Source organism: Psammomys obesus, unplaced genomic scaffold (genome assembly GCF_907164565.1).
Source record: "Psammomys obesus unplaced genomic scaffold, mPsaObe1.curated_primary_1811, whole genome shotgun sequence".
NCBI lineage: Eukaryota > Metazoa > Chordata > Mammalia > Rodentia > Muridae > Psammomys > Psammomys obesus.
The window spans coordinates 13634609-13644456 of NW_026596095.1; the positions used below are offsets into that span (position 1 = coordinate 13634609).

Below are 9848 nucleotides of genomic sequence, written 5' to 3' on the forward strand. Positions count from 1 at the left end.
TTTCCTATTTTCTAGAAGATAATTACCATTTCTAACATAAGACTCGGAAAGTAACTCCATCCTACCCATAGTGTACCTCAGACCTGGGATGAGAGGTTCCACATACAATGCCAATACCACAGGCAAGCCTTTGCTTTAATCACATTTATCCCCAGATCAATATTCTGGTTTCCTAGTGTCACACAGCCAGCTCACGGAAAACATAACACAGATTCTAACACTGAAGCACATCTGCTTTGCTTTGAGTGTTTTCTTGTTCCAATAAGGTTTCTCATTCTCTGTCATCCTCACTTCATTCTTATTCATTCACTTCTTATTTTCCCTTCTAGATTTCCTTACCCCAATCATATCTTTATTAAAACATGTTCTTATATCTGCAACAAATTTTCAAAGTCAGGAGAAAAAAGACTTAGTGATTAGCATTAATTTCCTTAAAACAGCTTTCTTGCCTTTATCCATAAAAATGTACCCTTTCCCTGCTTCCCCCAGCCTTGTCAAATAAACAGGCAAACCTGTTTGACTAGTTTGCCCAACTCTGAAGAAAGACCAACCTGACAATGGATAAATCTATGGAAAACACACAGGCCATTTTTCTTAGCGAAGGTTGCACAGTACTTGCAGTATAGAGCAGATCTTTCAGAATACTGAGACCTCAGCAATACTCACTTATGTTATTGCCAGAAATTAAAAATAAATTCCTCTTGCTATTCTTCTACATTATCAACACTGCAATGGCAATGGTGTAGAATAATAGTAAGACTGTTTGAAATGGTGTTTAAAATTTATAATAGAGCTATGTGTGGGGACACAGTATTCTGGAAGCTGAGGCTAGAGGACTACAAATCTGAGAACAGTTAGTTGTGCTACCAAAAAGACTAAAAAAGTAAATCAGATGGTTGAATTTCATTCAATTTTAGAGATGTGTCCAAGCATTTTTGTTGTTGTGTGTGTGTACTTAAGCAAAATAAAAAGCTTTGAATTTGCAGAATAGGTTACTCAAAAGAAGATTCTTCCCATGGATGCTCTTTGATGTTGCTTTGAATAGCAAAGTCTTTTACTTTAAATTATTTAAAATATGAGTTGTTTTAAACCATTGGCTACATTTTTCTTTTCCTGCAAAAAGTATTTATGTGATACAACAGTTGTGTAATTAGTATAGCAAAATACCAACTATACTATTTTTTAAATCTGTGTTATGCATATATGTAGTGTAGTGAATGTGTACCTGTATTCCTGATAGTTGAGGCACACGTGTGGAAGTCAGAGAACACCTTGGATTTCAATGCTCACTTTTCACCTTGTTTGAGACAAGGTTGCTTGTTCTTTTGTTTGTTTGTCTATTTTGTTTTGTTTTGCTTGTAACTGTGTACAGCTGGGTTGATAGCCTGTGAGTGTCCTGGAATTTTCTTGTCTCTACTTCCCATCTCACCATAGGAATACTGGGATGGCAGATACACTCCCATGTCTGGCTATTGGTATGTTTTAAAGACCCAAACTCACATGCTGAGGCTTGTGGAAGAAATGGTTACCCTACTGAACTACCATCCTAGCCATCAGACGTATTTTTACAAATGTCAAATGTCTGTCCTATTTCTTTCTGGTCCTTTGAAGTTTTAAAATCCATATAATTCAGTTTATGCAACACAAAGAGAATCTTACAGATAATATAGCAAATTTGTACACATAATTTTACTTTTTCAATTTCAATACTTGGGCATACACTTGAATTCTTCTCACTTGGAGAAATATCTGTCCCATAGTTGACTCTAATTAAAACAGTATACTTAATGTAATAATTAACACATGATTTAGAATCTTGAAAAGATGTTAAGCATTAAAAATTCACATAAATATTTTAAGGCCATAATGAAGATCTCCAAAAATGTCCCTACTATGCAGTCTTCCCATCCACTAAAATATTTTAAAACTTAGGCAACTACCCAACCTGAGATTTACTGAATTTTTTTCAGTAAATTCTTATACATCCTGGGGCTGTGCACTACTTCCCAGCGACTGACCTACCTCAGCTAGCAGAGCTACCATACAGCTCATCAATTCAAAAGAAGCATTTTTGTTCTGGCTACTATACAATGCTTAATGCTTATCTACACGTAACACTCTCCTCTAATCAAATTTCAACTTGTCTTTGCTGTCTCTCTAATAGAGCACTGAGAAAGACAGTAAATATCCAGTGAGAAAAATTGGGTTTGTATACAAATAGGACATAGAAAAAAAATCTTAAACTGAAATCCCACTGTTCTCTATGATTTTCAAGTAAAAGGACCATGTACTATTCAGTAAACAGAGTGGGGAAAAAATATCCTGAGAAGTCAACTCTGCCAAAGAGAAATACTGATAGCAGAAAGTGTGGCTAGAGACTCTCAAAGAGAAACAGCTGACCCATTAACAGAACAAATTGCATTTCACCTTTACAATGTTAAACATTAAGTTTCATTTTTTCAATAAATTCCTGTGTCCTGAAACTATGCACTAAGAGTGCTATTTAAAAAAAAGCGTGAAACAACCATAGATAGAATTGACTAATAGATTTACTAATTTGAGCTAAGTGTAATTACATATAACAAAGTAATCACTATTATGTCCTCCAATTAATATGTAACAACCTGTGTACTGTGTTTAGTTATTGGCTGGTTGCCAAACCAATACATATATGTAAACATTTTACTCTGAAAATATTCACTAGTTACAAAGCAAGATATTTAATAATTAAATTAATGAAAATTTAATTTCAAGTGTTTATCGTGGATATAAAACATCATTACTTCATTCAAATAGAGAAAAAGACTAAGATAGAAAGCAAGGATATTTATACATTAGTATAATAAACTTGCAGGGAGGAGGGAAAGAAACTACATGATCATCCTACCATTGCCTTACAGGTTAATTATTACTTGCTCACAATGTTGAGTTTAAAGCCTTTGATAACTATAAAATGTCTTTTACATAATTTGATACGTTAAGTTTTGATATCTATCTTCAGTTTTGTTTTTGTTTCCTGGTTCTATTAAAATGAATAATCAATACCTTGTGAGATAATCCAAGACATACTCAGAATGCTGAGGACCTCCGTTTGAGGAACAGTTGGTATTTAAACACAGTTCAGCTGGAACAGAGGCTGTTCTGGAAACTCAGCATCCCCCCTCTTAACTCTAAAAGCAACTCCTACTCCCTCTTCTAGGACATGAATTAGCTGGCTACTCATTTTACAATGTCTGCTAAGCCATTGGCTTCTCAAGCAAAAGGCTACAAAATGGATCACTTTATAAATGTTTTCGAAATAACCCCTGCCACTATGAGTTTCCTAAAAAAAAAAAAAAAAAAAAAAAAAAATCCAAGGTTCATTTTCACTAAAACAGCTCCTACTTGTTGGCAACAAATTGGGGACCTTCTAGGCATTGTGTGTAGGCAGATGATCTTTGATCCTCACATAAGCCTTATAAAGCAAGTGCTTTGATCCCCATTTTGCAGGATAAGAATAGGAACTAAACTGCAAGCCCCAGAACACGGAAATACCAGACTGAAGGCAGAGCAGGATTGTCTAATATTCCTTTTATCTTCTGAAGGATCACTTCTTGGAGCTATCTCCTGTGCTCTCATTCTGCCTACCCTCTTGCTTTCCACTTTCTCAGTTTTGTTGCTCTCTGTTTTGCAAACTAGCTGTCAAAGTTTAGGCTCTCCCTAGCTGTCTATTTTCCTCCATCTTTCCTGGTAAGCCCATCAACTTTCAATGTTCAGGGTTAAGCCACATGCTACATCTGTCATCCATGTATCCATGCATTAATCTACCTACTTACTATCTAACCTAGGACCTCTCTCCTCAAAACTTCGTTAAGTGATTCACTGACGGCACATCTCTAGTAAACTTTCTATATCACTTCAGATTATCTATGCCCTAAGCTGAACCTGACACCTTTACTTCTCAAATCTCAATTTCTTATCCCAAAGTTCAGTATTCTGCCATCACATCCATCACCTGCTCTTCTCGACTCTACCAAGTAAATACCTTGGTACTCTCTCTTCTTCACTCAAGTAACACTTACATACTAGGTCCTCTTATGAAGGTCATCCCAATACGTAAAAGCTGTTTCCTGTCTCAGATGTCTGAGATCCATCATTGTAGACTGCTGTGAAAGCCGACCTCCTACTACATCACACCTCTTTTAAAAGCAACTCTGCATAGAGAGAGAGTCCCATAATCCTCAGGGTGGCAAACAAACATCCAGGATCTTATTTCTGCTAACCTTGTTTTATGTCACCTTCCATAAATCGTTTCAAGTCTTCTTGACTTGATAACTAGCTATTCCTAAGCCATTCCTCAGGCACTCTGATCACACTCCCACCACAGAACTTAAATGACAGTGCTCTTCCATTTATTAGTATTAGTTTACTACTAATTAGTTTACTACTTTGTCTCCGATGCGCAAAACATGATATAGTGTACTAAGCTGTTGTTCAAACGTCAAGACACTGTACTTCTGAATAACAACAACAACAACAAAAATGTTCCTGTAGCCCTTTATCACATAACACTAGATTTCCCTGTTAGACCCAGAAACCATCTCAGTTTGATTTGTCTGCATAAACTCAGTGTAGAGACTGGTAATTGTTATGCTGTTAATTAATACTTAATAGGGGAATATATATTCACAAAATACTTCAGATTAAGAACATATGACTAGCATTGTTTTCAAGACTAATCGACTGTTTTCAAATTGATTTGATTATGTAGCTCCTCCTTAGGCAGGTATGCAAAGTAAGATTTAAATAATTTAACAAGCACTCAGTATGGTTAGCAGCATTATCAAATTACACTTTTACTTAGCATCCAGGATAGGGGACTTTTAACACTACACCAGGTTAATGAGTTTCAATGCCAGAAAGAAGGACAGGACATAGAACATAGTCCTAGAAAAAATAACCCAAGCTTACCTAAGAAAAGTATAATTTTTAAAAGTGCTGATTCAATGTTTTAAAAAGGCCAAATTGTCTAAAGTGAAGATACTCTTTGAAAGGCCAAATTGTCTAAAGTGAAGATACTCTTTGAAAGATCTTTCTACAAAATTTTCTGTATATAAACACAATAAAGCCTTGCATGTACACGTCACTCTTCTGAGAATATCAATCATTCAGAACATAGTACAGCAAAGAGCACATGAACAAAAATTATCTATCACAGAATCTGCAGGCTTTTTACTTGGCAATGGAAACACCTTTTCACAAGGACAAAAAAAGAAAAAAAAATCTAGCATTAGGACCCTCTCCCAGCCTGAAGCAGCAGAAAGTGATAGCTGATAACAGAAAGGGGACCCAGACAAAACACACAAAGAAGAATGGTACCTCTGTCTCCATTCTAGTACTTCAACCCAGCAGGCAGAGCAGGAACTGTAAGCAAAAATAGTGCTGTATACCCCAACAAATGGCACTGTCAGCTCCTGTACACATTCATACTAATAAAGATAGCCAGCCACTTACAAGAGAAATAGCATATCCAATCACTTCTGAAGGCAGACTAAGCTTTAGGAACTGCTAATTTTAATGGCTAGCTTTTTTGAAGTTCTGGTTATTAATACTGTGGTGTGACCTGCCCCGAAAAATATCTGTATGAAAATAAGCACCAACTCAAATATTTTCATTATAATATATATTGCATAAGCAGACAAACATACCCACTGCTTATGTGCCTTGGAAAATTTCCAGATGTACTCTGGAAATTGAGAATTAATTAATCAATAAATTTGTACTGTTTGATATTCAGATACATAGATTACTTTGAAAAGAAGTCTGAGGATGGATGATATGTTTTATAACAATATTTAAATGATAACTAAACTCAGGACTGCTAGTGGATACCTTGAAATGCCCCAATTTAAATAACTAGAAATATTAACTATCAACAACTCTTATCAAAAATAATCTCACAAAATCTGGACATAAAATCTATTTACTGAATTTATGATAACAAGTGTTCTAAGTACCAGTATAAACAAAAATGTAAAGTTTAGACTCAAAGAGTTCAAATCTCCACAAAAGAAAAAGACTAATGCTATGTGCTGTTGTTCAAATGTGCCAAACAAAGCTGAGCTGTTGTTCTAAATGTCAAAGACACTACCTCCCCATAGTTTAAAAATCTTCCTCTTGTACTATATCAGACAAAACTAGATGTGCACTTAACCGGGCTGGCTGGTGGCAGGTGAATAAAAAAATGCTGCCTCTTTCTAATTCCATCTAGAACAGGTAAGAGTTACTGAGCAGACGGGTCAGAGCAAGGCCTCAAGCTGACAAGAAATTGTTTCTTCAAGAGAAGTTAAACTGCAAACTCACAGTTAATTCGATTAACACAAGTTCTGTTCTTCCTTACCACATACTTAAATGTGAGATTTTTTTTTCAAATAATTAAAAAAAAAAAGGCCTAGGGACAGTCTGTGACTGTTAATGCTATTAGAATGCTGATTAATGAAGACTTTCTCTAGCCTTTTGCTAACAGCTGTCCTTTTTGTCTGGGCACATGGGTTAAGGAAAGCTATATTCAAGAGGGTATTATTTGTTTGTTCGGGGAAATGTGGAGTTATAGATAGAAACAATGGCATTTTGGCATGTAGCCAAACTGCCACATATTTCTGTCATTGATTTGAAAGAAAGAGAAAGAGAGAGAGAGAGAGAAAGAGAGAGAGAGAGAGAGAAAGTTGTACAACTTGCCAGCCCCCAAATCAACAAAAACTTAGTGCTTTTCTTTGAATCTTTTCAGAGGGCATCTAGGTGAAACAGAAGCCTGTGACACTCCTGACACTGTCACAACAGTTGTGCCTTTCCAGATAAGGCCAGGATTGAGAATGTCACTCTTTTCCTTCCTTGTGATAAGACTTCCTCCAAAGAAGAGTTCCACCTTTTAAGTTTCTGAGACTCCATGCCCTTCAGAATCTTAAAAGGTGCTGAGCACCTTGGTATCCACACAGATACAGCAGCGACCCGGTCCCTGGGTGCCGCAGAGCGACTAGCACCCAACTTTATAAGCCCTCACAACCCGGTGCCCTGGAGCGCACAGATCAGGTGCAGAGGGGAGACACCTCTGAGCGTCCTTTTGCCCGGACGCACTGCATCCTCGAGCGCCCAGAGATGCGCTCCCCTCCCGCAAGCCCGCAGCACCGATCCCGGGGGCCTCAGCGCTCCTCAGCCCGCCCGCAGAGCTCTCACCTTCCGACCCGTCCCCGCACCGCCGTCCGCGCCACCCCGCTGCCCCTGTCTCCCACTGCGGTCCCCGAAAGGTCCCGCGTGCGCGCGCAGCCGGGGGCCGCTCCTTCCCCGGTGCACCCCTCAAACACCTCCAGCCCCAACCGAGCGAGCAGGAGCGTCTGCAGGCACCCGCTCCCGCCGCCGGGGACCCCCGCAGGGTGACAAGACTGAACTCTCCATACGCACGCACCCCCCCCGCCGGGGTCGGCCAGCTCAGCTTGCGCGGGCGCCCGCTCACCTCGGGCGGCGACCCGACCCCGCGTCCCCGAGCCCTCCGTGCCCCGCGCCCTGAGGGTGCCCGCCGCTTACCGCGTCCTCCGGCTGCCGCCGCCGCCGCCGCCGCCGCCGCCGCCGCCGCTGCCTCTGCGCGGGAGTCGGAGAGCGCCTCAGGCGCGGGACGGGGTCCGTGGGGCGCGCGGTCGTCGCCTTCGGGAGGCTGCAGCGCGCCCGCGGGCTCGAGACGGGCTCTCTGTCTCCTCTGTCTCCTCTCTCTCTCTCCCTCTCTCCCTCTAGGGCCGGCGATGCTCCCCGGTGCCCTCCCTCGGGGCCGCAGCGCGCCTGCTCCTCCGCCGAGCCCCGCGCGCCCCGCCCCCCTCGCTCCCCGCCGCCCCCGCCCCCGGCGCTCGGGAGCGCGCCCAGCACCCCCTCCCCCGCGCGCGTCCCCGGGCCGCCGCTCCGACCTCCTCGCCTCCTCGGCCGGGACGCCGCGGCGCGCACGCGCCTCGACGGGCGGCCCGGGGAGGCCTCGCCGCCGCCGCTGCACCTGCCGCCCCGGTTCCTCGCGTTTTGGGTTTTTTCCTTCCCGCCCTCAGCTGCCCGCGGGGCGCCGCCGGCTCCAGCCCCCTGCACTTCCTGTCCGCCGGCCTGAGAGACGCGGAGTCGCTCCGTGAGGAGAGTGGCGGGACCCCCGCGCACGCCTGCGCACACGTGGAGAGCGCTGCGGACGCGGGCCGCGGCGCCCGGAAAGAGCCGACTGCAGCTTCTGCGGGAAGTTTGGTCTAGTTGGGTCAGGCTCCCCGGGTCCGACGGAAAGTGCGTGCTGGCAGCGACATCTACCAGGCTGGCGTCCAGGGCAGGAAGCACCTTTGCCACCTTTGCCCGAGGTGTCCCAGACCCCACAGGCCAAGCCCTTTAAGTGTCAGGAAATCTAGGAGAGGGTCGTCTGTTTTCACGTGGAGCCTGCTAGACAGTCTTTTCAACACACACGCACGCCGTACACGCATGGACAGGTACACATAGACGTATGTGAACTCAGCTGAATACGATCCAACTTTCTGAATAAGCACAAACCAGGTCAGAACCTCAAGTGCTGTCGTGCAAATTTTATGTTTCAGTGTTCAGAATGTCATTCGTGTTTTGTTTTTCGGGTTTTTGTTGTTTTGTTTTGTTTGCTCCAAATGGAGATTCAGGTTTGGGACTTCGTGCTCAAAAAAAAAAAAGGAAATTTGTATAATGGTGCTTTAAAAAGTCTATTCAGTATCGTTCTTAATAAGTCTATTTAGCAACTGTAGTGCCCAAAGATCATACCTATTTAAAAAGGAGATGACACATTTTTCTTCTTTGTAAGTTAGCAATCATTGTACTTGATCTAAGGAGATTAATGGGGCTTACATGTATTTATTTGTTTAAATTGCGCTAGAAAAAAATTGGAAACGTATCAAACATGACAATAGAGAATGTAAATATTTTTTAAAACTTTATTTTCTCAAAAATCATGTAGGTTGGTTGTAATTATCCTAATAAAGTGCACATGTATTCTTGACAAAAATTGAGATGAGAAATTTAATAAATAATTTGGATTTTTTTCTATAGTTTGTGTCACATCCGTGTGCTTAATAAAATCATATTAACTGATCATACTGTAAATTTTTGTCAAACTTACAGATAGTGAAAAATGCATTCCAGGTTATTATGTGTAGCTATGGCCATGATTTTTGTATTTATCACAGCCAAACACTGAAAGGGCAAGTCACAATGTAAGCGTACTATGCCCTTGCATAAATTAGAATTGAATTAGGTTTTGGACTTTGAAACAACAAAAGAAACTATAAAGGTTAGCTCTTTTATAAAAAACTCACTCTCTTTGTTTTAAATCAACTGGCAAATCAACTGGCACTTAGTATTATTGACAGGATGGTTAAATAAAATGAACAACATTTGCTACTGCTTTTCAAAGAAGAGAGCATAGTTTTCATATTTAATCCATCCTTCAAGTTCCCATTCAAATTAACAGGAAGTGTTCATACAGGTCAGGTTACAGAATTGTTCCATTGGATAACATATCTGTGAAGGAAGTTTCAGCCAAGGTAGAACAAAATAGCCTTGTTGTTGCTGCCTACTACATTCATTCTACAGCTCATTCACTGTTAATTTCAAATGCCCACGGAAAGTGCGTGCTGGCAGCGACATCTGCCAGGCTGGCGTCCAGGGCAAGAAGCACCTTTGCCCAAGGTGTCTAGAAACTCTGGGACACAAGTGAATTCAGTGGAAAATATCAATGCTTGTGAGAAATAATAACTTAGCTGAACTGAATTGAGTTTCACTATTTGTTAGCTGTGTTGCCAACTTCTGTATGCCTTGATCTCTTTACCCATAAA

At 41.4% G+C, this 9848-nt stretch overlaps 1 protein-coding gene across 1 annotated transcript in view; it reads right to left on the reverse strand.

The window, feature by feature from the left end:
- The window catches only part of Ugt8 (UDP glycosyltransferase 8), a 79261-nt gene extending 71435 nt beyond the window's left edge, over positions 1–7826 (reverse strand). Inside the window, exon 1 of the mRNA XM_055628271.1 lies at positions 7561–7826. The gene's annotated coding sequence lies outside the window, so the exon portion shown is untranslated. The remainder of the gene's footprint in view (positions 1–7560) is intronic.
- Positions 7827–9848: the final 2022 nt, after the last annotated feature.